General features: G+C 34.7%; 1 long non-coding RNA gene across 1 annotated transcript in view; it reads left to right on the top strand.

Moving 5' to 3' along the window:
* Positions 1 to 21,012, top strand: part of LOC142224234 (uncharacterized) — a 63,646-nt gene extending 42,634 nt beyond the window's left edge. Inside the window, exon 3 of the long non-coding RNA XR_012719085.1 lies at positions 20,916 to 21,012. This is a non-coding gene — a long non-coding RNA (uncharacterized LOC142224234). The remainder of the gene's footprint in view (positions 1 to 20,915) is intronic.
* The last annotated feature ends 4,209 nt before the right edge of the window (positions 21,013 to 25,221 follow it).

The raw sequence follows: 25,221 nt of genomic DNA, 5'->3' as shown, positions 1-25,221 counted from the left end.
TGGAAATTTTTGCAAATCTTTGCATACAAACGGATTTACGATTTCTTTGATATATGCATGTGAGTGTATTGTAAGCAAGATAATATATGTAAGAGTGCAATCAAACTACATACACCAGTAGAACTTTTGTGGTAGGAGCAAATGTCGTTCGTGTGGAAAATTTTCAATTTCTAGCAAAATGTTCAATCTTATCGGTAATTTAATAACCATAATTTTCAATATCTAAACTCTGAATGAACTCGTCTGTATTCAATGGGAACAGAACGAAGAAATATACATAGGAATAAATTGGTTTGGTACAACTTCAATAAACTTATAAGGTAATCGATTTTCGTATAAGCTTAAATCACACGATAAAGAGTTATTCCAAGGCTATATGGAATATCAAAGAAGAGAAGGATGTTATTATAGCAAATCCATCCATCTCAAGACGTTACGTTTTTGTCCATAAAAGACAAAAACAAGTATATACGGCCGTAAGTTCGGCCAGGCCGAATCTTATGTACCCTCCACCATGGATTGCGTAGGAACTTCTACTAAAGGCTGTCATCCACAATCGAATTACTTGGGTTGCGATAACACTTGCCAATGGCAAGGTATCGTAAAACTTTTTAACACTGTCTTCTAAATTGTAAGTTAGCCCATACGGGGTATATATTAAACAAAAAAAGGCCGATTAAATACGTATATAATCTAGTTTGACAAAATTTTCTATAGAAATAAAATTTTGACAAAATTTTCTATAGAAATGAAACCTTGACAAAATTTTCTATAGAAATAAAATTTTGACAAAATTTTCTATGGAAATAAAAATTTGACAAAATTTTCTATAGAAATAAAAACTTGACAAAATTTTCTATAGAAATAAAATGTTGACAAAATTTTCTATGGAAGCAAAATGTTGACAAAATTTTCTATAGCAATACAATTTTGACAAAAATTTCAATAGAAATAAAATGTTGACAAAATTTTGTATAGAAATAAAATTTTGACAAAATTTTGTATAGAAATAAAATTTTGACAAAATTTTCTACAGAAATAAATTTTTTACAAAATTTTCTATAGAAATAAACTTTTGACAAACATTTCTATAGAAATAAACTTTTGACAAAACTTTCTATAGAAATGAAATTTTAACAAAGCTTTCTATAGTAATAAAATTTGACAAAATTTTCTATGGAAATAAAGTTTTGGTAGATTACAAAAATTTTCTATAGAAATAAAATTTTGACAAAATTTTCTATGGAAATAAAATTTTGACAAACATTTGTATAGAAATAAACTTTTGACAAAACTTTCTATAGAAATGAAATTTTGACAAAACTTTCTATAGTAATAAAATTTGACAAAATTTTCTATGGAAATAAAGTTTTGGTAGATTATTTTTGGCGATATGGACCAATTTTTGTGTAATAAGTCATCGGCTATATATAACTAAAGACCGATATGGACCAATTTTTACATGGCTGTTAGAGGTCATATATTGACAAAATGTACCAAATTTCAGCCGTATCGGATGAATTTTGCTCTTCCAAGAGGCTCCGGAGGTCAAATCTGGGGATCGGTTTATATGGGGGCTATATATAATTATGAACCGATATGGACCAATTTTTGCATGGTCATTAGAGGCCGTAAACTAACATCAGGTACCAAATTTCAATCGGATCGGATGAATTTTGCCCCTCCAAGAGGCTCCGGAGGTCAAATCTGGGGATCGGTTTATATGGGGGCTATATATAATTATGGACCGATATGGACCAATTTTTGCATGGTTGTTAAAAACCGTATACTAAGACCACGTACTAAATTTCAACCGGATCGGATGAATTTTGCTCCTCCAAGAGGCTCCGGTGGTCAAATCTGGGGATCGGTTTATATGGGAGCTATATATAATTATGGACCGATATGACCCAATTTTTGCATGGTTGTTAGAGGCCGTATACTAACATCAGGTACCAAATTTCAACCGGATCGGATGAATTTTGCCCCTCCAAAAGTCTCCGGAGGTCAAATCTGGGGATCGGTTTATATGGGGGCTATATACAATTATGGACCGATATGGACCAATTTTTGCACGGTTGTTAGAGACCATATACTAACATCAGGTACCAAATTTCAATCGGATCGGATGAATTTTGCCCCTCCAAGAGGCTCCGGAGGTCAAATCTGGGGATCGGTTTATATGGGGGCTATATATAATTATGGACCGATATGGACCAATTTTTGCATGGTTGTTAGAGACCGTATACTAAGACCACGTACCAAATTTCAACAGGATCGGATGAATTTTGCTGCTCCGGGAGGCTCCCCAAACCAAATTTGGGGATCGGTTTATATGGGGGATATACGTAAACGTGGTCCGATATGGCCCACTTTCAATACCATCCGACCTACATCAATAACAACTACTTGTGCCAAGTTTCAAGTCGATAGCTTTTTTCGTTCGGAAGTTAGCGTGATTTCCACAGACGGACGGACAGCCGGACAGACGGACAGACGGACGGACGGACAGACGGACAGACGGACGGACGGACGGACATGCTTAGATCGACTCAGAATTTCACCACGACCCAGAATATGTATACTTTATGGGGTCTTAGAGCAATATTTCGATGTGTTACAAACGGAATGACAAAGTTAATATACCCCCATCCTATGGTGGAGGGTATAAAAATATATGGAAATATTGGCCATCCTGGTCAGAATTAAATGACATTCATTGTGATACTATCAATAGACATACAGCGAAAAATGTTAAGTAAAATTAATTTTTTTAAATTTACGGAATTTTCACATTCTGTTCATTTACTCTTAATATCCAATATGTATGCAAATGAAAGACCAATTATTATTTCTTCCAACAATAATTGTTTGTAATATCTATATTAATGAATCATGTATGAAAGAAAAGTAATTGAAATGTAAATAATTAAAAAATAATTATAAATGTAACGGTACGATAACACTGGACAATTACTTGACAGAAATCAAAAAAGAATTTGTCGCCACAGTCAAACCAGCAAAAACTTTTAGCTCATATTGGGTACAACATCTCCATAGAAATATTTTCCAAAAACTATTGTCAAATATTTCGAAACTGTAACTGGAAAAATTGTTTGACACTCATATTGGTCAAATATTTGCTTAGTGTGACTATACCTTGCAGAATTTGCATATTCACTAGAAGGACAATAATTTATCATTATATCGAATCGAGGAGAATCTTAGACTGGAAACTGAACTGGAAGAACCCCATCAAAGAATGGACTGAGAAAGCCGACATATGTTGGACACAGTGCAGAAGAACTGTGGGCTCTAAATGGGACCATAATTCAAAGGTTACGCACTGGCTATATGAAAGCGTAATAAGATCAATCCTGACATACACATTGATAGTCTGTTGGACATGGATGGAGAGGAAGTGTATTATAGAAATTTTCCAATGGGTATAACGGACATGTTGTCTTGGCATAATGAAGGGGAAATGAAGACCATGACTACTAAAGCCTCAAAGACGATGCCGGACTAAAGACTTATAGAGCTTAAAATAAAACCGAAGCCGCCATGGCTGTGATGAAAATAAAGATGTTGGGAGAATGGGCTGAAATATGTAATAAGACGAATCATTAAAGAAAAGAGGGGAGACGTTGGGTATAGTTGCGCAACAATCCATTATTGCATATTTGAAGTGGTCATGCCCCTTCCAGTAAGATAGTCCCTTGGTGAATGGAACCCCAAAGCAGATTACAGAGGGAAATAACTGCTATACAGATGGATCGAAGATGCTTGAGAGGACGAGACGGCGTGTATATGTGAAGCACCCAAACGCTGCACAGAAAAAAATTCACGAACATTTTTCCAATTAAAATTTTAATTGAGTTTTTAAAAAATATTCAATTAAAAATTTTATTGATTCAAACAAATTTTTTAATAGAAACAAAAATCAATCGCAAAAATTAATAATATCAATTATTTTTGTAATTGATACTATCATTTCTGTGATTGAAGACATATCAATTAAAACATTAATTGGATGTTTTAATTTCGTGAGTGAATCAGATTTTTTTTTTTTTGTGAGTACATATTCCGATTACCGAACAATGTGTGCAGGAATGTGTAAAATGGCCCGAAAATAAAATAAGGCCGCAAAACGTTAATATATTCACAGATTGTTGGAGGGCAATGAAGTGCCGGAGGGCAAACCGTATATAAATGTGAAAGTATGATACACGAATACTTGGAAAACGGTAGGATCCACATCATATGGGTGAGTGAGTAAGAGGAAACCTACAGGCAAACAAACTTATGAAAATATACTTAGAAAACGGAAAGCCAATAGAGGGTTACTCAAGCCAAAAATAATCTACCAAAATTTGAAAAAAAAAATTAACAAAAAATTGCCAACTAAAAAATCGTATTTTGCAGTGATTGATCAAATTTTTGTGATTATTATGGAAAAAAGTTTCTTCAAAAGAAGTGCTTATACCCTTCTCCACTACTATGGTACAGGGTATAATAAGTTTGTTGTTGTCATGAACGTGACTCACGACTCACACACGAATCACGAAAATTTTCGTCAGTCACGACATTTTCGTGTCACGTGCGCACCTCTAATATATGGGAGCTATATCTAAATTTGAACCGATTTCGATGAAATTTTGCACATACAGTCAGTGCTATAGAAGATTACATTTAGCCAACCTTGGTTACGATCGGTTGATAAATAAGGGTTTTACGACCAAATTTGGCAAAATCGGGCGATACATATATATGGGAGCTATATCTAAATCTTAACCGATTTCGATGAAATATCGCACATACAGTTAGAGCTATAGAAGACTACATTTAGCCAACTTTGAGTGCGATCGTTTCATAAATAAGGGCTTTACGACCAAATTTTACCAAATCGGGCGATACATATATATGGGAGCTATATCTAAATCTAAACCGATTGTGATGAAATTACGCACATCAAGTTAGAGGTATAGAAGATTATATTTAGCCAACTTTGAGTACTATCAGTTGATAAATAAGAGTTTTACAACCAAATTTGGCAAAATCGGGCGATACATATATATGGGAGCTATATCTAAATCTGAACCTATTTCGATTATTTTTGGCACATATTGTCAGTACCATAAAAGATTAGAATAAGCCAAGTTTGAATAAGATCGCTTAATAAATGAGGTATTTATGGCCAAATTTGGGAAAATCGGGCGATACATATATATGGGAGCTATATCTAAATCTGAAGCGATTTCGACGAAATTTTGCAGACTTAAAGGGCGATAAAAATGTTTACTATGTTCAGAATTTGATGACGATCGGTGTGTAAAAAAGCGCAACGTGACTTCATTTGTCGAAATCGGCCGATACATATATATGGGAGCTATATCTAAATTTGTTCCGATTTCTTCCCAATTCAATAGCGTTCGTCCTTGTGCCCAAAAAACACCCCGTACCAAATTTCATCCAACTCGGTTAATAATTGCGACCGGAATCCTGTGAACAACAAATACATGGACAGACGGACGGACGGACACCAAGCGCTAGATCGACTCAGGAGGTGATTCTGAGTCGATCGATATATATTTTATGGGGTCTAAAATCAATATTTCTGATAGGCACATTTTTTTGGCCTATCAAACTTATTATACCCTGACCACTATGTGGTTTAGGGTATAAAAATCATTGACGTCTATTTTTATACCCTAAACCACATAGTGGTCAGGGTATAATAAGTTTGATCGGCCAAAAAATGTGCCTACCAGAAATATTGATTTTAGACCGATCTTACTAAAAGTTGGCTAGATCCAGTCCTCTATAGTACTAACTATATGTGCAAAATTTAATCAAAATCGGTTCAGATGTAGATATAGCTCCCATATATGTATCAACCGATTTTGAAAAATTCGCCCCTAATAACCTTATGTTTGACCATACAGGCCTCATTTCTTAACTGATCTTACTCACAAGGTAACCTTTCGTGGTCTTACTTAACTGATCTTGCACAAGGTAACCTTTCGTGGTATTAATCAAACCCGCAAAATATTATGCAAATTGGTTCAGATTTAGATATAGCTTCCATATATATGCATCGCTCGATTTTCCCAAATTTGGCCATAGTACTCTTATTTATTAACCAATGTTACTCAAATTTCAAATTTTGATGTACTAGCCGATCGCACTTATACGCACTTGTAGCTCTTACATAAGAATATTGCTCGATTTTTACAAATTTGTATTTATTACCCACACTAATTTAACGATTTTCTCTTTTTTAATAATGGGCTCAATATTAGTGGCATACTAACTCCGTAGGCGCAATATCAACACTGCCAGTGTTGCTAGAAGTAGGGGAAATTCCCTATATGTAGGGTTTTTCTAATATTTCGCGTCTTGTAGGGACGTAGGGCCACAATGTAGGACATTTTCACTCAACACAATTTGTAATAATTTTTACATTTTGGTGGCTCTAGAGCAGGAAATTAGAAGCCGGCAAGGCTTGATCTTCAACAATGTGTGGTAAACTTTATTCCTGTAGAAAATTTTGTCAACATTTTATTTCTATAGAACATTTTGTCAAAATTGTATTTCTATAGAAATTTTTTACAAAATATTATTTCTATAAAAAATTTTCTCAAAATTTTATTTCTGTGGAATTTTTTCTCAAAATTTTATTTCTGTGGATTTTTTTCTCAAAATTTTATTTCTATAGAATTTATTGTCAAAATTTTATTTCTATAGAAAAAATAATTACAAAAATTTGTTTATAGAAACTTTGTCCACAATTTTATTTTTATAGAGATTTAACAAAAAAGATTACTAATTTGGGTAAAATTCTACCAACTGTGGCAACCGTGATCGTAATACAAATTTATATTCTAAGTTATATACGTTGCATATTCATGTTTTAAGATAATAAAGTACTTAGAACCATTTTTGTTTTGTAAAATTTTTTTAAATTTAACGAAAAATATAGTAGGGAAAATTGTTTGGGAATGTATAGGAAAGTAGGGAACTTTTTTTGTCCTTGTAGGGTAAGCCGAACATTGTCTCTGGCAACATTGACTATGAGCTATAGTCAGATTGACACAAAGCACCCATAGACATGTACCCCTTAATTTCCTTAAATATGCAACTGCGGTTTATCTCCCAAACCTATATGTTACCACACAAATGCATATGATTACTAATTCTGTAATGGTGGTTTAGGGTATGATATAGTCGGCCCCGCCCGACTTTCTACTTTACTTACTTGTTATTTAGTACTTTTGGTAATCAAAATTTTCTTTTCTTTAACCACGTTTAGTTTAAAAAATGTTTGGGATATGCATAAAAAATCCACAATGGAAAATTGCGAAAAAAATAATAAAATTTAACTACAAACAAAAATGTTTTCAATAAAATAAAATAAATAAGCCAAGTACTACTTCGAATGATGATATCAATCTTTCCTAGAACTTTCTACGTAAAGCGTACATAATATTAATGCTGGCCGAATTTATGGTCGAATATACTTGTTTGAGTTAATTTAACTAACGTATACAAAAAATTCTTAAAGTCGAAGAAACTTTCTCATATTGGTGAAATGCTCAATTTAATATAACAACTCCTATGAACTTAAATAGAGTTAAATGGGCTTTGGTGCCTTTAAGGCTTCACTTATTTGGCCAGACAGACGGCCACAGCTAAACCTACTCAGAGATTGCTTCCTCTGGGCATTACATACAAATGTATACATTTATTATACCCTGTGCCACAGCGAAGTGTACACTCTTACGGCACCTGCTATCAATCATTTACAATTTAAAATTAACCATTCCAATAAAAAAGTAAGATTTTTTGTCTACTCAATCATTTGACACCACGTTTCATCTAAAATCCCCAAACTCCACTTGATATTACTAATGACTCTATCATCAATAATTAAATTATTTTTCAATTTCCATTAGTGGCAAACAAATTTTCAAAGCAAACTGAAAGGTTAAGTTTACATTGCACAATTCCAATATAAGACTAAATCGAAAATCATACTTAAGAGAAGAAAACTTCTCTTTGGATTTGTACAAAATCTTTGTGAAGAATAAATCCTACAATTATGATAATAGGCTGACTCCTTATTTCATTGCAATCACATGAAAGCAATCGATTTACGTCATTCTTCATAAACTATGCATATTCTCTTTGAAGAATGTCTATATGGAGTAATAGGCTACCTTTGTTTCAGTAAGCATTTCAAAATGAATATTCATTAGTTCATTGTCTAATTATTTGTGTCAATTAAACTTAATGTGTATATGTATGTAGTCATAGGTGATGTAGTGTCGACAGAGTACATAACGAGAGCTCACGAAGAATAATTTCATATGGAAAAATATTCTTCAATCTCATGTGAATTTACCCCGGAGAGTGTTATTTATTTTTGGGCATTGGATGACAGTTTAGGAAATAAGTGAATATTTAATTATTCACATCTTGTTGTCTATAAGTATAGACATATGAATTGGCTAATAATTAAATATGCACTTAATCTTAAATTTGGCAGATTATAAATAGAATGGATTGAGAATGGAAAGACTTGTTGGCAGTTGTAGAATTATATAATGGGGAACAAAATTAGCAGAGAATGAAGCCGACCCATTTTTGTCGGCTGCGGCTGACAATAATTTTTTTGTCTCCTCGGCTGCGGCCGATATAAATCTGTCTATTCGGCGGCAGACAATTATCAATTATAAAATCACTTTGGAGTCATGAGATTAGTTGTACAACCAATCTTACAATCACATTTACATTTCATACAAATTATGTAAGCTATATTTTTGCAAAATTATTTTAGCAACTTCATATTGATGGATGTTGGGTGGAAAGTTAAACATTTTGACAAAAACTTCAACAATTATTAATAATTTTTTATGATTTAAATCAATATTTTTGATTAATTGGCGGCTAATTTTGAGTCGAGATGAGTCGACATATTCGGGGGGCGGCTTCGACTGGCAAAAATCGGCGACACGACTCGGCAGCTTCATTCGATGAATATTAGATATTGATACGTTCAATACCACTAACGAAGGTCTTGTTTATTTTGAACCAAATATTTTCAGTTACCCATTAAAACTATAGTATTGATACAGAGAGAAAGTTGCTATACTAGCAGGTTGGCTGATAAGTCCCCGGTCTAACAAAGAAAAACTCATTTTTTTTTTGTCAAAATTCGTTTTTATTATTCAACATAGTTCGCTTCAAGAGCGATAGAACGATTATAACGACCTTCCAATTTTTTGATACCATTTTGGTAGTGCTCCTTCGGTTTTGCCTAAAAAAGGCCTCAGTTTCGGCGATCACCTCTTCATTGCAGCTAAATTTTTTCCCTGCGAGCATCCTTTTGAGGTCTGAGAACAAGAAAAAGTCGCTGGGGGTCAGATATGGAGAATACGGTGGGTGGGGAAGCAATTCGAAGCCCAATTCATGAATTTTTGCCATCGTTCTCAATGACTTGTGGCACGGTGCGTTGTCTTGATGAAACAACACTTTTTATACCCTCCACCATAGGATGGTGGTATATTAACTTTGTCATTCCGTTTGTAACACATCGAAATATTGCTCTAAGACCCCATAAAGTATATATTTTCTGGGTCGTGGTGAAATTCTGACTCGATCTGAGCATGTCCGTCCGTCTGTTGAATCACGCTAACTTCCGAACGAAACAAGCTATCGACTTGAAACTTGGCACAAGTAGTTGTTATTGATGTAGGTCGAATAGTATGGGACATATCGGTCCACTTTTACGTATAGCCCCCATATAAACGGACCCCCAAATTTGGCTTGCGATTGCTCTAAGAAAAGCAAATTTCATACGATCCGGCTGAAATTTGGTACATGGTGTCAGTATATGGTCTCTAACAACCATGCAAAAATTGTCCATATCAGTCCACTTCTACGTATAGCCCTATTATAAACGGACCCCCAAATTTGGATTGCGATTGCTCTAAGAGAAGCAAATTTCATCAGATCCAGCTGAAATTTGGTACATGGTGTTAGTATATGGTCTCTAACAACCATGCAAAAATTGGTCCATCGGTCCATAATTATATATAGCCCCCATATAAACCGATCCCCAGATTTGGCTTGTGGAGACTCAAAGAGAAGCGAATTTCATCCGATACGGCTGGAATTTGGTACATGGTGTTAGTATATGGTCTCTAACAACCGTGCAAAAATTGGTCCATATCGGTCCATAATTATATATAGCCCCCATATAAACCGATCCCCAGATTTGAACTTCGGAGCCTCTTAGAGGAGCAAAATTCATCCGATAGGGCTGGTACATGGTATTAGTATATGGTCTCAAACAACCGTGCAAAAATTGGTCCATATCGGTCCATAAATATATATAGCCCCCATATAAACCGATCCCCAGATTTGAACTCCGGAGATTCTTAGAGGAGCAAAATTCATCCGATCTGGTTGAAATTTGGTACGTGGTGTTAGTATGGTATTTAACAACCATGCAAAAATTGGTCCATATCGGTCCATAATTATATATAGCCCCCATGTAAACCGATTCCCAAATTTGGTTTGCGGATCCTCTAATAGAAGCAAATTTCATCCGATCCGGCTGAAATTTGGTACATGGTATTAGTATATAGTCTCTAAGAACCAGTCAAAAATTGGTCCATATCAGTCCATAATTATATATAGCCCCTATATAAACCGATCCCCAGATTTGAACTCCGGAGCCACTTGGACGAGCAAAATTCATCCGATCCAGTTGAAATTTGCAACGTGGTGTTAATAAATAGCCGATAAAAATCATGCAAAAATTGGTCCATATCGGTCTATATTTATATATAGCCGATCCCCATTTACACAAAAATTGGTCCATATCGGTTCATAATCATGCTTGCCACTCGAGCAAAAATAATCTATCAAAATTTTATTTCTATAGAAAATTTTGTCAAAATTTTATTCCTATAGAAAATTTTGTCAAATTTTATTTCTATAGAAAATTTTGACAAAATTTTATTTCTGTAGAAAATGTTGTCAAAATTTTATTTCTGTAGAAAATGTTGTCAAAATTTTAAATCTTTTGAAAATTTTGTAAAAATTGTATTTCTATAGAAAATTTTGTAAAAATTTTATTTCTATAGAAAATTTTGTCAAAATGTTATTTCTATAGAAAATTTTGTTAAAATCGTATTTCTATAAAAAATGTTGTCCAAATTTTACTTCTATAGAAAATGTTGTCAAAATTTTATTTTGTCCAAATTTTATTTCTATAGAAAATTTTGTCAAACTTAATTATATACGTATTTAATCGGCCTTTTTAAGTTTAATATATACCACGTATGGACTACGTGGTCTATATTACGGTATTAGGAAGTTTTAAGATACCTTGTCATCGGCAAAAGTTACCGCAACCCAAGTAATTCGATTGTTGATGACAGTCTTTAGTAGAAGTTTCTACGCAATCCAAGGTGGAGGGTACATAAGCTTCGGCCTGGCCGAACTTACGGCCGTATATACTTGTTTTTATACCCTTCACCACTACTGTGGTACAGGGTATAATAAGTATGTGCATTTGTATGTAACACCAAGATGGAGTAATCATAGACCAACCTTTTAGTATACGGATCGGCTTAGAATTAAATTCTGAGTCGATTTAGCGATGTCCGTCTGTCTGTCTGTCTGTCTGTCTGTCTGTCTGTCTGTGTGTCTGTGTGTTGATGTATTTTTGTGTGCAAAGTAGAGCTGGCAGTTTTAGTCCGATTGTACTAAAATTTGGTATAGGGTCCTGTTTCGGCTCAAAGACGATCCCTATTGATTTTGGAAAAAATCGGTTCAGATTTAGATATAGCTGCCATATATATTTTTCACCGGTCTGGTCATAATTGGCGTGTATATCAACCGATCTTCCTCAAGTTCCGTACATCCGAATATTTTATGAGTCTCGAAAAACTTGCAAAATATCAGCAAAATCGGTTCAGATTTAGATATAGCTCCCATATATAGCTTTCGCCCGATTTACACTCATTTGCCCACAGAGGCCAATTTTTTGCTCCGATTTAGTTGAAATTTTGCATAGGGAGTAGAATTAGCATTGTAGCTATGCGTGCCAAATTTGGTTGAAATCGGTTCAGATTTAGATATAGCTCCCATATGTATGTTTTTCTGATTTCGACAAAAATGGTCAAAATACCAACATTTTCCTTGTAAAATCGCCACTGCTTAGTCGAAAGGTTGTAAAAATGACTCTAACTTTCCTAAACTTCCAATACATATATATCGAGTGATAAATCATAAATAAACTTTTTCGAAGTTTCCTTAAAATTGCTTCAGATTTAAACGTTTCCCATATGTTTTTACTAACATTATGTTCCACCCTAGTGCATTAGCCGACTTAAATTTTGAGTCTATAGATTTTGTAGAAGTCTTTCAAATTCTTCCAGATCGAGTGATATTTAAATGTATGTATTTGGGACAAACCTTTATATATAGCCCCCAACACATTTGACGGATGTGATATGGTATCGAAAATTTAGATCTACAAAGTGGTGCAGGGTATAATATAGTCGGCCCCGCCCGACTTTAGACTTTCCTTACTGTTTTTTTTATGTTTTCGACGGTAACCAGCCCTTTCGGGCGTCCACTGCGTTCACCGTTCTCCGTGCTCATTTCACCTCGCTTGAATTTTGTATACCAATCAATTATTGTTGATTTCTCTGGGGCAGAGCCCGGAAACTCATTATCAAGCCAAGTTTTTGCTTCCACCGTATTTTTTCGCTTCAGAAAACAGTATTTTATCAAAACACGAAATTCCTTTTTTCCATTTTTTTCACAATAACAAAAGTTGCTTCACAAACTAATTGACTTACAGACGTCAAATTTTGACACGAATCATTTGAAGGTTGGTACTATATAAAAATAATATGCATTTAATACTAGTGACGCCATCTATGTGTCAGACCGGGGACTTATCAGCCAACCTGTTAGGTTTGGTTAGGTGTCAGCCCGATGTATCAGGCTCACTTAGACTATTCAGTCCATTGTGATACCACATTGGTGAACTTCTCTTATCACTAAGTGCTGCCCGATTCCATGTTAAACTCAATGACGAGGATCTCCTTTTTATAGCCGAGTCCGAACGGCGTTCCACATTGCAGTGAAACCACTTAGAGAAGCTTTGAAACCCTCAGAAATGTCACCAGCATTACTGAGGTGGAATAATCCAGAGCTGAAAAACTTTTTGATGGTCGGCCGAAGCAGGAATCGAACCCACAACCTGTGTATGCAAGGCGGGCATGCTAACCATTGTACCACGGTGGCTCCCAAGGTTTTGATATAGTCCACATATAAAACGGGGTCTTGGGCCTATAGAAACCGTAGTTTTTATCCCATTTTCCTGAAATTTGAAATCTGGAGGTGTTTTAGGACTATAAAGACCCAGCAAAAAAAGCGTCGCCAAAAAAGTAATGAAAATGTTCTTTTTGGATACGGAAGTGGTGCATAATTGACGCAGAAGCGATGAATTTAACATGGGCTTGTCATAGGACGGAAGTCCTCCATTTCAACAGCCGTTGCACTGAATTTACATCTCTTCGTTAGGTCTAATCCAAATTCAGTGTTTTGGATGTAAATTAAAAAATTCTGTTATATTTTGTCAAATAAATAATTTTTATAATTTTTTATAATTTTTAATGGATTCTAACGCTTGTTGGAAACGTTTGACCTCAAATATTTTCAAAAATTCACAATTTTTTCAAATTGAATTTAGCATTTTTTTCGACAAAATTTAAATGATTTGTACCATTTTATGAATTCCTACTCTGTTTTAACCTATTTGAAACAAAAAAAGTTAAAATTACCCATTAAAAGTATGAACAAATAAAGTTATAAAAAATTGAATTAAAAGAACTTCCTAAGTAGTTAAAATAAAGAACATCAATGGGAGTGCATCTTCTGGAAGTGCTTTTAAAGTTGTGCCTTTGGAAGAACTTCCAACTTTTTTTGGTGGGGAGTTGTGCCGAAAAGGTTGAGTATCGGTACACGTTTTGGTATAGCCCCCATATAGACCGATCTCGTAAAGTAAGCATGTTGCCGTTTCGAGAACAATATTGAATCGGTGCCTGTTCTAAGAGAAACATCTTTCAGCTTATCCAGAGTCTTACGCGGGAATTAAGGATTGGACGAAAATCATTCGCACTCGAGTAAAAAAATTTCCCACTTTATATAATATGAATAATTCTGTAATTCATTGCTTGCAATTCCGACGGAGTAATTCCATCAGGCCCGGAGGATTCAAACTGTCGAAAACTATTTAAAATGTCCCCGATAGGAAATGACCATTGGTTACTGCCGGAAAGAAAATGGTTCGACAGTCTGATTTGTTGGACAATCCAGGGTCTCCTCATGGTTTTAATGAAACATGGAGCGGAGTTAGTGGATGCTTATAACTGTCGTAGTCTGAAAGTGTTGAACGAGTTTCAATACAGCTAGAGTAATCATTGAAAAGTTGTGATGCACCCTCCTTCGTTGTCATTTATTACTTTTCCGCTATTACTTAGATAATTTGTAAATAAATAAAAAAAATATTTCAAATTCCATCTCAAACTATTTAAAACTTTTCTTTGAAATCTAAATTACTGCCTTCAAAATCACCACAAATAACCTGGTTATTTTTGAACATTAAACATCAATGCATACATAAATGGAGGCATTTCAATTTCCAACTTCGAATGCCCTAAATAGGCCGAATTTATACAACAAAAATACATATCTGCACCAAAATTGATAGCTCCATCGACATTTGTAATTTGAGGTACATTTGGCAGAGTGGGAAACCATTCCAAAGACATGCATGTGGCATGACAATGAATCATTAGCTTGTTATGTATGCAAGAACCTTAATTACATGGTAACACATAATTCAACACCTGTCAAAATGACATTACCGGGTACTAAACATGCTTTCAACTTTGTTGTTTATAAGGGGGGAGGGGGATGTAAATTGATATTTCTTTCGAAGATACGTAGGTCATCACAAATGGCACATTTTGACCATAGTAGCGAGAGACCCAAAAATGCTATGGAATACAATTATAGTACAAACACAACCACGTATACCAACACAAATGTAATGTTCAAAGTGTAAAGTCATAATGCTCGTATATCACAGATCACGGAGACCATAGTTCAAAGAGGATGCTGCAAAATGAATCAACATTTGAATGTCTTTGAGGGAGTGATAAGGGGCTAAACTCTACGCTTTCCTTCTTTATGATAATAGTAGGGGGAAAGGGAATGAAATGCTATATGGTATTGCTTTAATCAAACTCAATAGATATAATCATCATCCATAATGTGATGGCAAATAAATGCTGGCTCATTAGGGAAATTTTAATGTTGAATCAGGCATGATAATGCCATTTATCATTCATACAACAATCACGGTAATTCAAGTGAATCGACTTCATGGCCTTATTGGCATCACTAACATTTCAAGAGGATATTTTGAGAGAGACAGAGAGATAAGCAGAAATGCACAAAAAGTATTTCGTTGGAAATTGAGGTTAGGTTTATACCAATCGACTCTATTATTAGGACAAAATATTAAACCACAAAAGTATTTATGTTGATCCTTATACTCACCTTCAATACCAAAACGTAATTAATTTAAAGTGAAAAAATTAATTACCTAATTTGAATGATTAAAAGGCAAAAAATATACATTGCATTTTTTTATACCCTTCACCACTACTGTGGTACAGGGTATAATAAGTTTGTGCATTTGTATGTAACGCCAAGTAAGAGTAATCATAGACCAACCTTTTAGTATAAAGGGTGATACGGTCAAAATTTGGTCAATATAAACTTGACGTATTTCTTTCAATTTTGCATTTAAAAAACCTGAACACCCCTCATTTTGAAGGTGTGTGTGTGTAGAATGTTGCTCCTATTTTGATTTTGGAATTCACTCTTCAGTTGTCAAAATGCCGTCCTAGCAAGAAGAGCAGCGTATCAAAATTTTGCTCGCGCATCGCGAAAATCCGAGCTACTCGCACGCAAAGCTGGCAAAATCGCTAAAAGTTGCCAAATCAACCGTTACAAATGTAATTAAAGTGTTTGGGGAACGTTTGTCGACAGCCAGGAAGTATGGATCGGGGGGAAATCGAAAACCGGAAGCCGCTGAGACGACAAAGAGAGTTGCCGGTAGTTTCAAGCGAAACCCTAACCTCTCTCTCCGAGATGCCGCAAATAAGCTGGGTGTATCGTCTACAACCGTGCATCGAGCCAAAAAACGAGCCGGACTATCGACTTACAAGAAGGTAGTGACTCCAAATCGCGATGATAAACAAAATACGACGGCCAAAGCGCGATTCCGGAGGCTGTACACGACGATACTGACGAAGTTTGACTGCGTGGTAATGGACGACGAAACCTAAGTCAAAGCCGACTACAAGCAGCTTCCGGGACAGGAGTTTTATACGGCAAAAAGAAGGGGAAAAGTAGCAGATAAAGTACATAAAACTGTCAAAGTTCGCAAAGAAATATCTGGTTGGGCAAGCCATCTGTACCTGTGGCTTGAAAAGCAGCATTTTCATAGCTTCCGGGACTGTCAACCAAGAAACTGGCTTTCTGCGGCGAAGAAGGTGGACAAGGTGACTGTACAAAATCTGATGGCAGGTGTCAAGCGTGAGGCCCGGCAATTCGGATTTGGAAAAACGAAAGCCTAACTGAATATTTTTCCTGTATTTTCACATGCATAGTTACTATGTTGAATCTACTCCCTGTGCAAAATTTCACGTAAATCGGATAACAAATTTGACCTCTGTGGTCATATGACGGAAAATCTGGCGAAAGATATATATGGGAGCTATATCAAAATCTGAACCGATTTCACGCATATGCAGAACCTGCCTGTGCAAAGTTTCAAGTTCAATTCTACTCCCTCTGCAAAATTTCACGTAAATCAGAGTAACACTTTTGCCTCTGTGGGCATATTAGTCCAAATCGGGCGAATGATATATATGGGAGCTATATCTAAATCTTAATCGACTTCAACTAAATTTTGCACAATTAACGATACTATAAAACGTACTCCTTGTGCAAAATTTCAAGCAACTCAGAGCAAAACTCTGGCTTTTGAGGCCATATACATCCAAATTGGACGAAAGATATATATGGGAGCTATATCTAAATCTGAACCGATTTTAACTAAATTTGGCACAATTAACGATACTATTAAACGTACTTCTTGTACAGAATTTTAATCAAATCAGTGCAAAACTCTGGCTTTTGAAGCCATATATAATATATAAAGGGGAGCTATATCTAGATCTGAACCGATTTCAACTAAATTTGGCAAATTAACGATACTATTAAACGTACTCGTTGTGCAAAATTTGAAGCAAATCAGGGCAAAATTCTCGCTTTTAGGGCCATATAAGTCAAACTCGGACAAAAGATATATATGGGAGCTATATATAAATCTGAACCGATTTAGCTGATATTTGGCAGTTTTGCGGGACTGACAAAACATTCAGATGTACAAAATTTGAAGAACGTCGGATCATAAATACGTGAATTATGATCAAATAGGTGATAACTGTATATGGCAGCTATATTTAAATCTGAACCGATTTTTTCCAAAATCAATAGCGATTGTCTTCTACCCGAAGAAAGATGTTATGTCAAATTTAAGGACGATCGGACTTAAACTGCGACCTGTACTTTGTGCACAAAATTACATATACAGACAGACGACGGACAGACAGACGGACATCGCTAAATCGACTCAGAATTTAATTCTAAGCCGATCGGTATACTAAAATATGGGTCTATGACAATTACTTCTTGGCGTTACATACAAATGCACAAACTTATTATACCCTGTACCACAGTAGTGGTGAAGGGTATAAAAATAAAACGAAGAAAAATTTTGTGGGGGGGGGGGGGGTGGTTATTCTCCAAGGCAGAGCAGTTCAACCAGTACACTTCCCGAAGATAAATTTAAGGATTTTACCTATGGAGACTATTTCAGATTTTGGATTTGTAAGAACCATTTTTGTTTGAGCTTTAGAGGAATCATTAACATTTCTTGTAAGTAAGCAAGAAAATGATGAAATAACGCCTTGATTTGAAATCTAAAATCTGTAGATTTTCACCCCCATTATATAAATGGTTACGAGAAAAAAAATCTGGAAATTTTACATTCAGTTTCGAGCAATTTCCATGATCAGTGCGCCTTCTATACCCTCAAGAGGTGAAATCGGTCTATATGGAGGCCTTCCCAAATGAACCGATAAAAACTAAATCCGAAACTCGTTTTTTTCGAGTCTACAATTCCTGTATATTTACAATTGCAGGCAAATCGGATAAAAACTACGGTTTCTACAAGCCCAAAAAGTAAAATCGGGATATACTAAAACACCATCACCATACACGCGCGCCTCTTTCTGGTCCTACAGTATACCTAGATTTCCAATTTCAGGCAAATTGGATAAAAACTACGGATTTTATAAGCCCAAGAAGTAAAATATGGAGATCGGTCTATATGGGGGCTATACCAAAACATGGACCGATACTCACCATTTTTCACACACCTCTTTATAGTTCTAAAAACCTCTAGCTTTCCAATTTCTGGCAAACTGGATAAAAACTACGGACTCTAGAAGCCCAAGAAGTAAAATCGGGAGATCGATCTATATGGGGGCTATACCAAAACAGGGACCAATACTCACAATTTTTGGCACACCTCTTTACGGTTCTAAAATACTTCTAGATTTCCAATTTCAGGCAAATTGGATAAAAACTACTTCTATAAGCCCAAGACCAGAAATCGGGAGGTCGGTTTATATGGGGACTATATCAAAACCTGGACCGATATAGCCCATCTTCGAACTTTACCTGCCTGCAGACAAATGACGAGTTTGTGCAAAATTTCAGCACAGACAGACAGACAGACAGATGGACGGACATGGTAATACCGTTTTAGAAATCGATATTAAGATGTGTTACAAACGGAATGACAAACTTCCCGTCAACATTCTATGGTGGTAGGTATAATGACCACAGAAGGCGAAGATATAATATGATTTACATGAAATTTTGCAAAAAGAGTAGAATTAACATTACAACTATGCTTTTTTGGTTGAAATCGGTTCTTTGAATCGGTTGGTTGAAATCGGTTCAGATTTATATATAGCCCCCATATGTATTTTTCCCCGGATTTTCCGTCATATGACCAAAGTTCTAATCCGATATACGTGAAAATTTGCACAGTCAGTAGAATTCACATAGTAACTATGCATGTCAAATTTGGTTGAAATCGGTTTAGATTTATATATAGATTCAATCAATATATATGTTTTTCCGATTTGGGCAAAAATGGCCAAAATACTTACATTTTCCTTGTCAAATCGCCACTGCTAAGTCGAAAACTTGTAAGAATGACTTAAATTGTCTTATACTTCTAATACATATCTATCAACCGATAACTCATAAATATACTTTTGCGAAGTTGCCTAAAAATTGCTTCAGATTTAAATGTTTCCTGCACCAAGTTTCATGTCGATAGTTTGTTTCCTTGGAAATTCGGACGGACTTCTCTAGATAGTCTCAGAATATTACCAGGACCTGGAATACATAAACTTTATGGAGTCTGAGACCAATATTTCGATATGTTACAACGGGAATTATAAAAGAGAATCTGTCTCATCCATCTGTCTATCAATATTTTACTCACCTATTCATAATACTAATAAAACCTTTCATATTCGTACTATAAATATAATCTAGCCCACTGTGCATCTCTAGCTAGAATTGTGCAAGTAAAATTATCAGTTACATTGATAGTTAGGATAGTACTCGTATTTGTATATGTAACTGATACATGTCAAAAACATACACCATTACAAACCCACATACCTATATTCGCATTCCCAATTTTCAAGCAATCAGCAAGAGCAACATGAGTGTTATTCCTCCCAGGACATGTATAAATACTAACAGAACTCGAAGTACAAATGTTACGTACAGCAATACAAATACAAATTACTTTCTTGCAAATGAAAGTACATATTGGTAAATGTGAATGCGTGTATGTGTGTACACATGTGTGTGTGTGTGTGTGTGTGTGTTTATCTTATTTCTTTTAGTACTTTTATTTGAGTTTCCCCATGAGATAATAACAAACAGAGTCGAGAGGAAAGAAAAGCAACTTCAATTGCAACAACTAAAACAAAACCATACTCACTATTTTTCTCTCTCCCTCTCTCTCTCTATCCATATCTATGTCCTCCTTTTGATAGAAAATTGAAACGTACACTTCCATCTATTTTATGGTAAGATGGAAGAAAGTCATTATCTTTTGAGATCTCATCCATGTGATGCAACTATTGTTGTGTACTTAGCAGAAATATTGAACAAATGCTTGCCACAAGTAAAAGCTTCTTAGTAAAAATCTATTTCATGAAGGCAAATACTATCAATATTTGTTTAATTTGGACTTTAGACTTATTGTAACTAGGAAAATATTAATTGTCTTGAAAAGAAGAACTCTTTGGAAATAATTAAGAAAATGGTAAAGTCGGCCGGATAATAACGTTGTATTGCCAACAGTATTTGGCAAATGTGGGAGGAATTATGGAAAAAGGCGAATTTTACGTTAGCTATCCATGGATTTCAACTTGAAAATGTCCATAGGCTGCCACAAATCTACCAAAGTGATGTCTGAACTTTGACATATTCACATACCATTTGGGAAAGACCAATACTGTTAAAAAATTACTTTTATATTTCAGGGGATTTATATTCTACTGGCATTCAAGCAGTAATCTGGAAAACATTAATCACTTTTTATTTTAAGGTATTCAAAAATATTAATTTTGGTATATTCTTCTCTTCAATTGCAGATTTAGTCTAATTTTGTTTTGCAAGATTGTACTTGTTGGAAATGGGCATTCAAAAAGGCCGGAAATACGAACATCTACATGCAACTGCACATGTAAGTATTATTCAATATTCAATTAAAATTTCTAATTTTTTCTCAATACAAAGTAGGCGCATTAAAATATGATTTATTTATTTCAAGACAAGGATAGCTTAAAAGAAAGCCCGATTAAAATAAAAAATCAATTTAACCCATTGACTACTGATGTCCACTACAGAGGATATTCGAAAACGACGCCAAGCTCTAACTCCCCACTTAGTTTCGACTTGTTTGGCGATGTATTAAAAAGTAGAGGCTATAACATAAAAATGTTATGCATATATTCCATATGCAATTCTGCAAATGCAATTCTTTAACCATCCATGAAAAATATGCAAAAAAATTGTATTTCTAAAGAAAAAAATCAAAATTCAAATCAAAATTTCATTTCTATAGAAAACTTTGTCAAAATTTTGTTTATATAGAAAATTTTGCAAAAATTTTATTTCAATAGAAAATTTTGTCAACATATTATTTTTTAGAAAATTTTGTTAAAATTTTATTTTTATAGAAAATTTTGTCAAAATTTTACTTCTACAGAAAATTTCGTGAAAATTTTATTTCTATAGAAAATGTTGCCAAAATTGTATATATATTAAAAAAATTTTGTTAAAATTTTATTTCTATAGAAAAATTATATTTCTATAGGAAATTTTGTCAAAATTTTATCTATATATATAAAATTCAATCTATGTTTGTTTGTTTGTTTGTTTGTTTGTTTGTATGTACCGAGTTGGCTCCGAAACGGCTGAACCGATTTACTTCAAACTTTCAGATATCATAGGGGACGTTCATGTGGTGAAAATAGGGTACCTCATTTTTGACACCTGGTCGCGGAGGGGGACCTCCCCTTTGTCGGACTTTTTGAAAATTGGACCAAAGTTGACCGATATGCTTGAAATTTTCATTGAAGGTTGGGGTTGGCAACTAGACAAAGATCTGCTACTTTATATTTCGATATTTGATGGCGGAGGGGGACCTCCCCTTTGTTCGACTTTTTTTAAAGTACAGTGAAAAAACTAAAATTCTCTAAATTATCTGAGATTTAAATAGAACATGCGGTGAGGTTATGGAATTAATATGGGGTACCTGTTGATTTCATATGCGGACGGGGAGGGGGACCTCCCACTTGCCATACTTTTTGAAACTTGGAACAAACTTATGCGATTTGCTTGAAATTTTCATTGAATGTTGGGGTTAGCATCTAGACAAAAATCCGCTACATTATTTTTCGATATTTGGTCGGGGAGGGGGGCCACCGCTTTGCCCGACTTTTTTTAAAGTACAGTGAAAACAAAACTAAACTCCCCCGACTGAAATTTTACGGAAAAATGGGTGAGGTTATGAAATTTATATCAGGTTCCTGATTTTTTAATAAAAATAAAAGGGCATAGGGAGACATCCGCTTCTCTTAAGTACATACAGAGAAACAATTAAACTTTACCGAGTTACTTGAAATTTACAGAGGACTGGGGAGAGATCGTAACCTCTGTCAACCGTAATAGTTGATACCTGATTTTGTGATTTTTGGATGGAAGAGAGGCCGCCCCTTTAGGCTTATAATTTGCTTGACATTTTCTGGGACGTTTACAAAAGATACGCTTTTCGAGGTCCTCCTCTAAAACTGCAAAAAAAAAATGGCTCTATTAACCATTTTCCTTAATCTATATATGTCCATAAAGCTCGAAAAATAATTGCATAATTAGATATAATGCATTTGGACGTCAATTGCCTGTTTCGGTATCAGGCTAACATGATATATAAAAAATTTAAGTTTTCTTGAAATTTACAAAGGAAGCGGGGGAAAAGGTTATAAATGAAGAGGCAACCTTCATTGCACCACACTTGAAGGAAAGTTTCAAGAATTTTCAGGGAAGGTTAGGGGTGCTATTCACTACGGTGTTTGAAATTTACAGGGAACGTGGGAGGAGGTGATTAAATTTATACATGATTTTTAAATTAATATATGATTTTTCGATATCTGGTTGGGGAAGGGGAAAATTGAAATAAACTTTGTCGATTTACTTCGATAGAATTTATAGGGACCATTGAGTAGTTGCGAAATTAATATAGGGTACGTGATAGTCCGATATCAGGTCAGAAGGGAGCGAAGGTGGGGAGAGAGTTCCCTTTTGTCCGTTTTTTTTTTCTTAAATTGAAAGTGGAGGGTTGTCCGTAAATGGGAACTCGGTATATAATTTTATGATTTTTGCACAGGCTTTTTTTGCCAGACTTCTTATGAGTACAGAGAGGGTTCCCTTTTGTCCGTTTTTTTTTCGTAAGTTGAAAGTAGAGGGTTGTCCGTAAATGGGAACTCGGGACATAATTTTATGATTTTTGCACAGGCTTCTGCCAGACTTCTTTTTAGTAAAGAACTTAAATTTACATGAAATTGGCAGCCAACGTAGAGGGTGCATTATTTTCCAACATTTTAGCAAATGTTAATGTGGTAAAATTTTTTACTACTTTTGCTTTTTCCGATTTATTGGATGGGAAACAGTAATTCTTTGTATGTTATTATAATATAATGCTTAATTTTCAGATATGTTGAGGAGAAGGATACCTTTCCTTGACAAACCACACTTAAAATTCACAAGAAATATAGAAGAAGGTACACCCTCTCCCGCCGTATTTGTACCTATAAACGAAAAATCAAGTAGTCCGATTTGTTTAAAAGAATTCAAATCTTTTCGAATTTGTTTTCAGCACGAAGGATATAGTTGACTAAGTTAACGCAAAATGTTCCTCCAAATACGCTTCGGAAGGCGCAGCGAAGCGGGCCGGGTTACGCTAGTTTCTATATAAAACAAGTAAGGAAAGCCTAAAGTCGGGCCACATTTTCGATACTAATTATATCAAATCCGTCAAATGTGTTGGGTGCTATATATAAAGGTTTTTGTCCCAAATATATACATTTAAATCTGACTCTATCAGAACAAAATTTATAATCTATAATGTCCTGGGATGGTACACAATGTGGCGCGGGGTATATATGGGAAACATTTTAATCTGAACCAATTTTGAGGCAACTTCGCAAATGTGTATTTATGATTTATCGGTCGATAGATATGTATTATAGATAAAGAAAAATTTCAATCACTTTTACAAGTTTTCGTCTTAGCAGTGGCGATTTTATAAGGAAAATGTGGATATCTTGGACAAATCGGAAAAACATATATATGGAAGCTATAAAGAAATCTGAACCGATTTCAACCAAATTTGACATACATACTTAGTATTTTAATTGTACTCTCTGTGCAAAATTTCACGTCAATCGGACTACAACTTTGACCTCTGTGGTCATATGACGGAAAATCGGGCGAATGATATATATGGGGGCTATATCTAAATCTGAACCGATTTTAATAAAATTGAGCACACTTGACTACAGTACAAATTGTACTCGTATTGCAAAATTTCAACCAAATTGGGCAAAAACTCTGGCTTCTGGTGCCATATGAGTCTATATCGGGCGAAAGATGTATATGAGAGCTATATCTCAATCTGAACCGATTTCAATCAATTTTGCCACACCTGACTATAGTACTTATTGTTCTCTTGGTGCAAAATTTCAAGCAAATTAGGGTAAAACTGTGGCTTCTGAGGCCATATAAGTGCATATCGAGCGAAAGATATATATGGGAGCTATATCTAAATCTGAACCGATTTCTTCCAAAATCAATAGGGTTCTATTCTGACCCAAAACAGGAACTTGTGCCAAATTTGAAGGCGATTGGACTTAAACTGCGACCTAGACTTTGACGGACGTACAGACGGACATGGCTAGATCGACTCAGGGACCCATCCTGAGCATTATTGCCAAAGACACCATGTGTCTATCTCGTCTCCTTCTGGGTGTTGCAAACATATGCACTAACTTATAATACCCTGTTCCACAGTGTGGCGCAGGGTATAAAAACATTTTGACAAAATTTTCTATTGAAATAATATTTTTACAAAATTTTATATTGAAATAAAATTTTTACAGAATTTTGTACAGAAAAAAATTTTTGACAAAAATTTCTACAGAAATTTGGAGATAATTTTTTATATAAATAAAATTATGAGAAAATGTTCTATAGTAAAAAAATGTTTACAACAATTTTTTAGAAGATAAATTTTTGCAAAAATTTCTATAGAAATTAAATTTTGACAAAATTTCCTATAGAAGTAAACGTTTTTACAAAATTTCTATAAAAATAAAATTTTATACGGAAGTAAACATTTTG

Source organism: Haematobia irritans, chromosome 2 (genome assembly GCF_050003625.1).
Source record: "Haematobia irritans isolate KBUSLIRL chromosome 2, ASM5000362v1, whole genome shotgun sequence".
Classification (NCBI taxonomy): domain Eukaryota; kingdom Metazoa; phylum Arthropoda; class Insecta; order Diptera; family Muscidae; genus Haematobia; species Haematobia irritans.
Note: the sequence above shows the minus strand (reverse complement) of the source record. Positions and strands in the feature narration are given on the sequence as shown.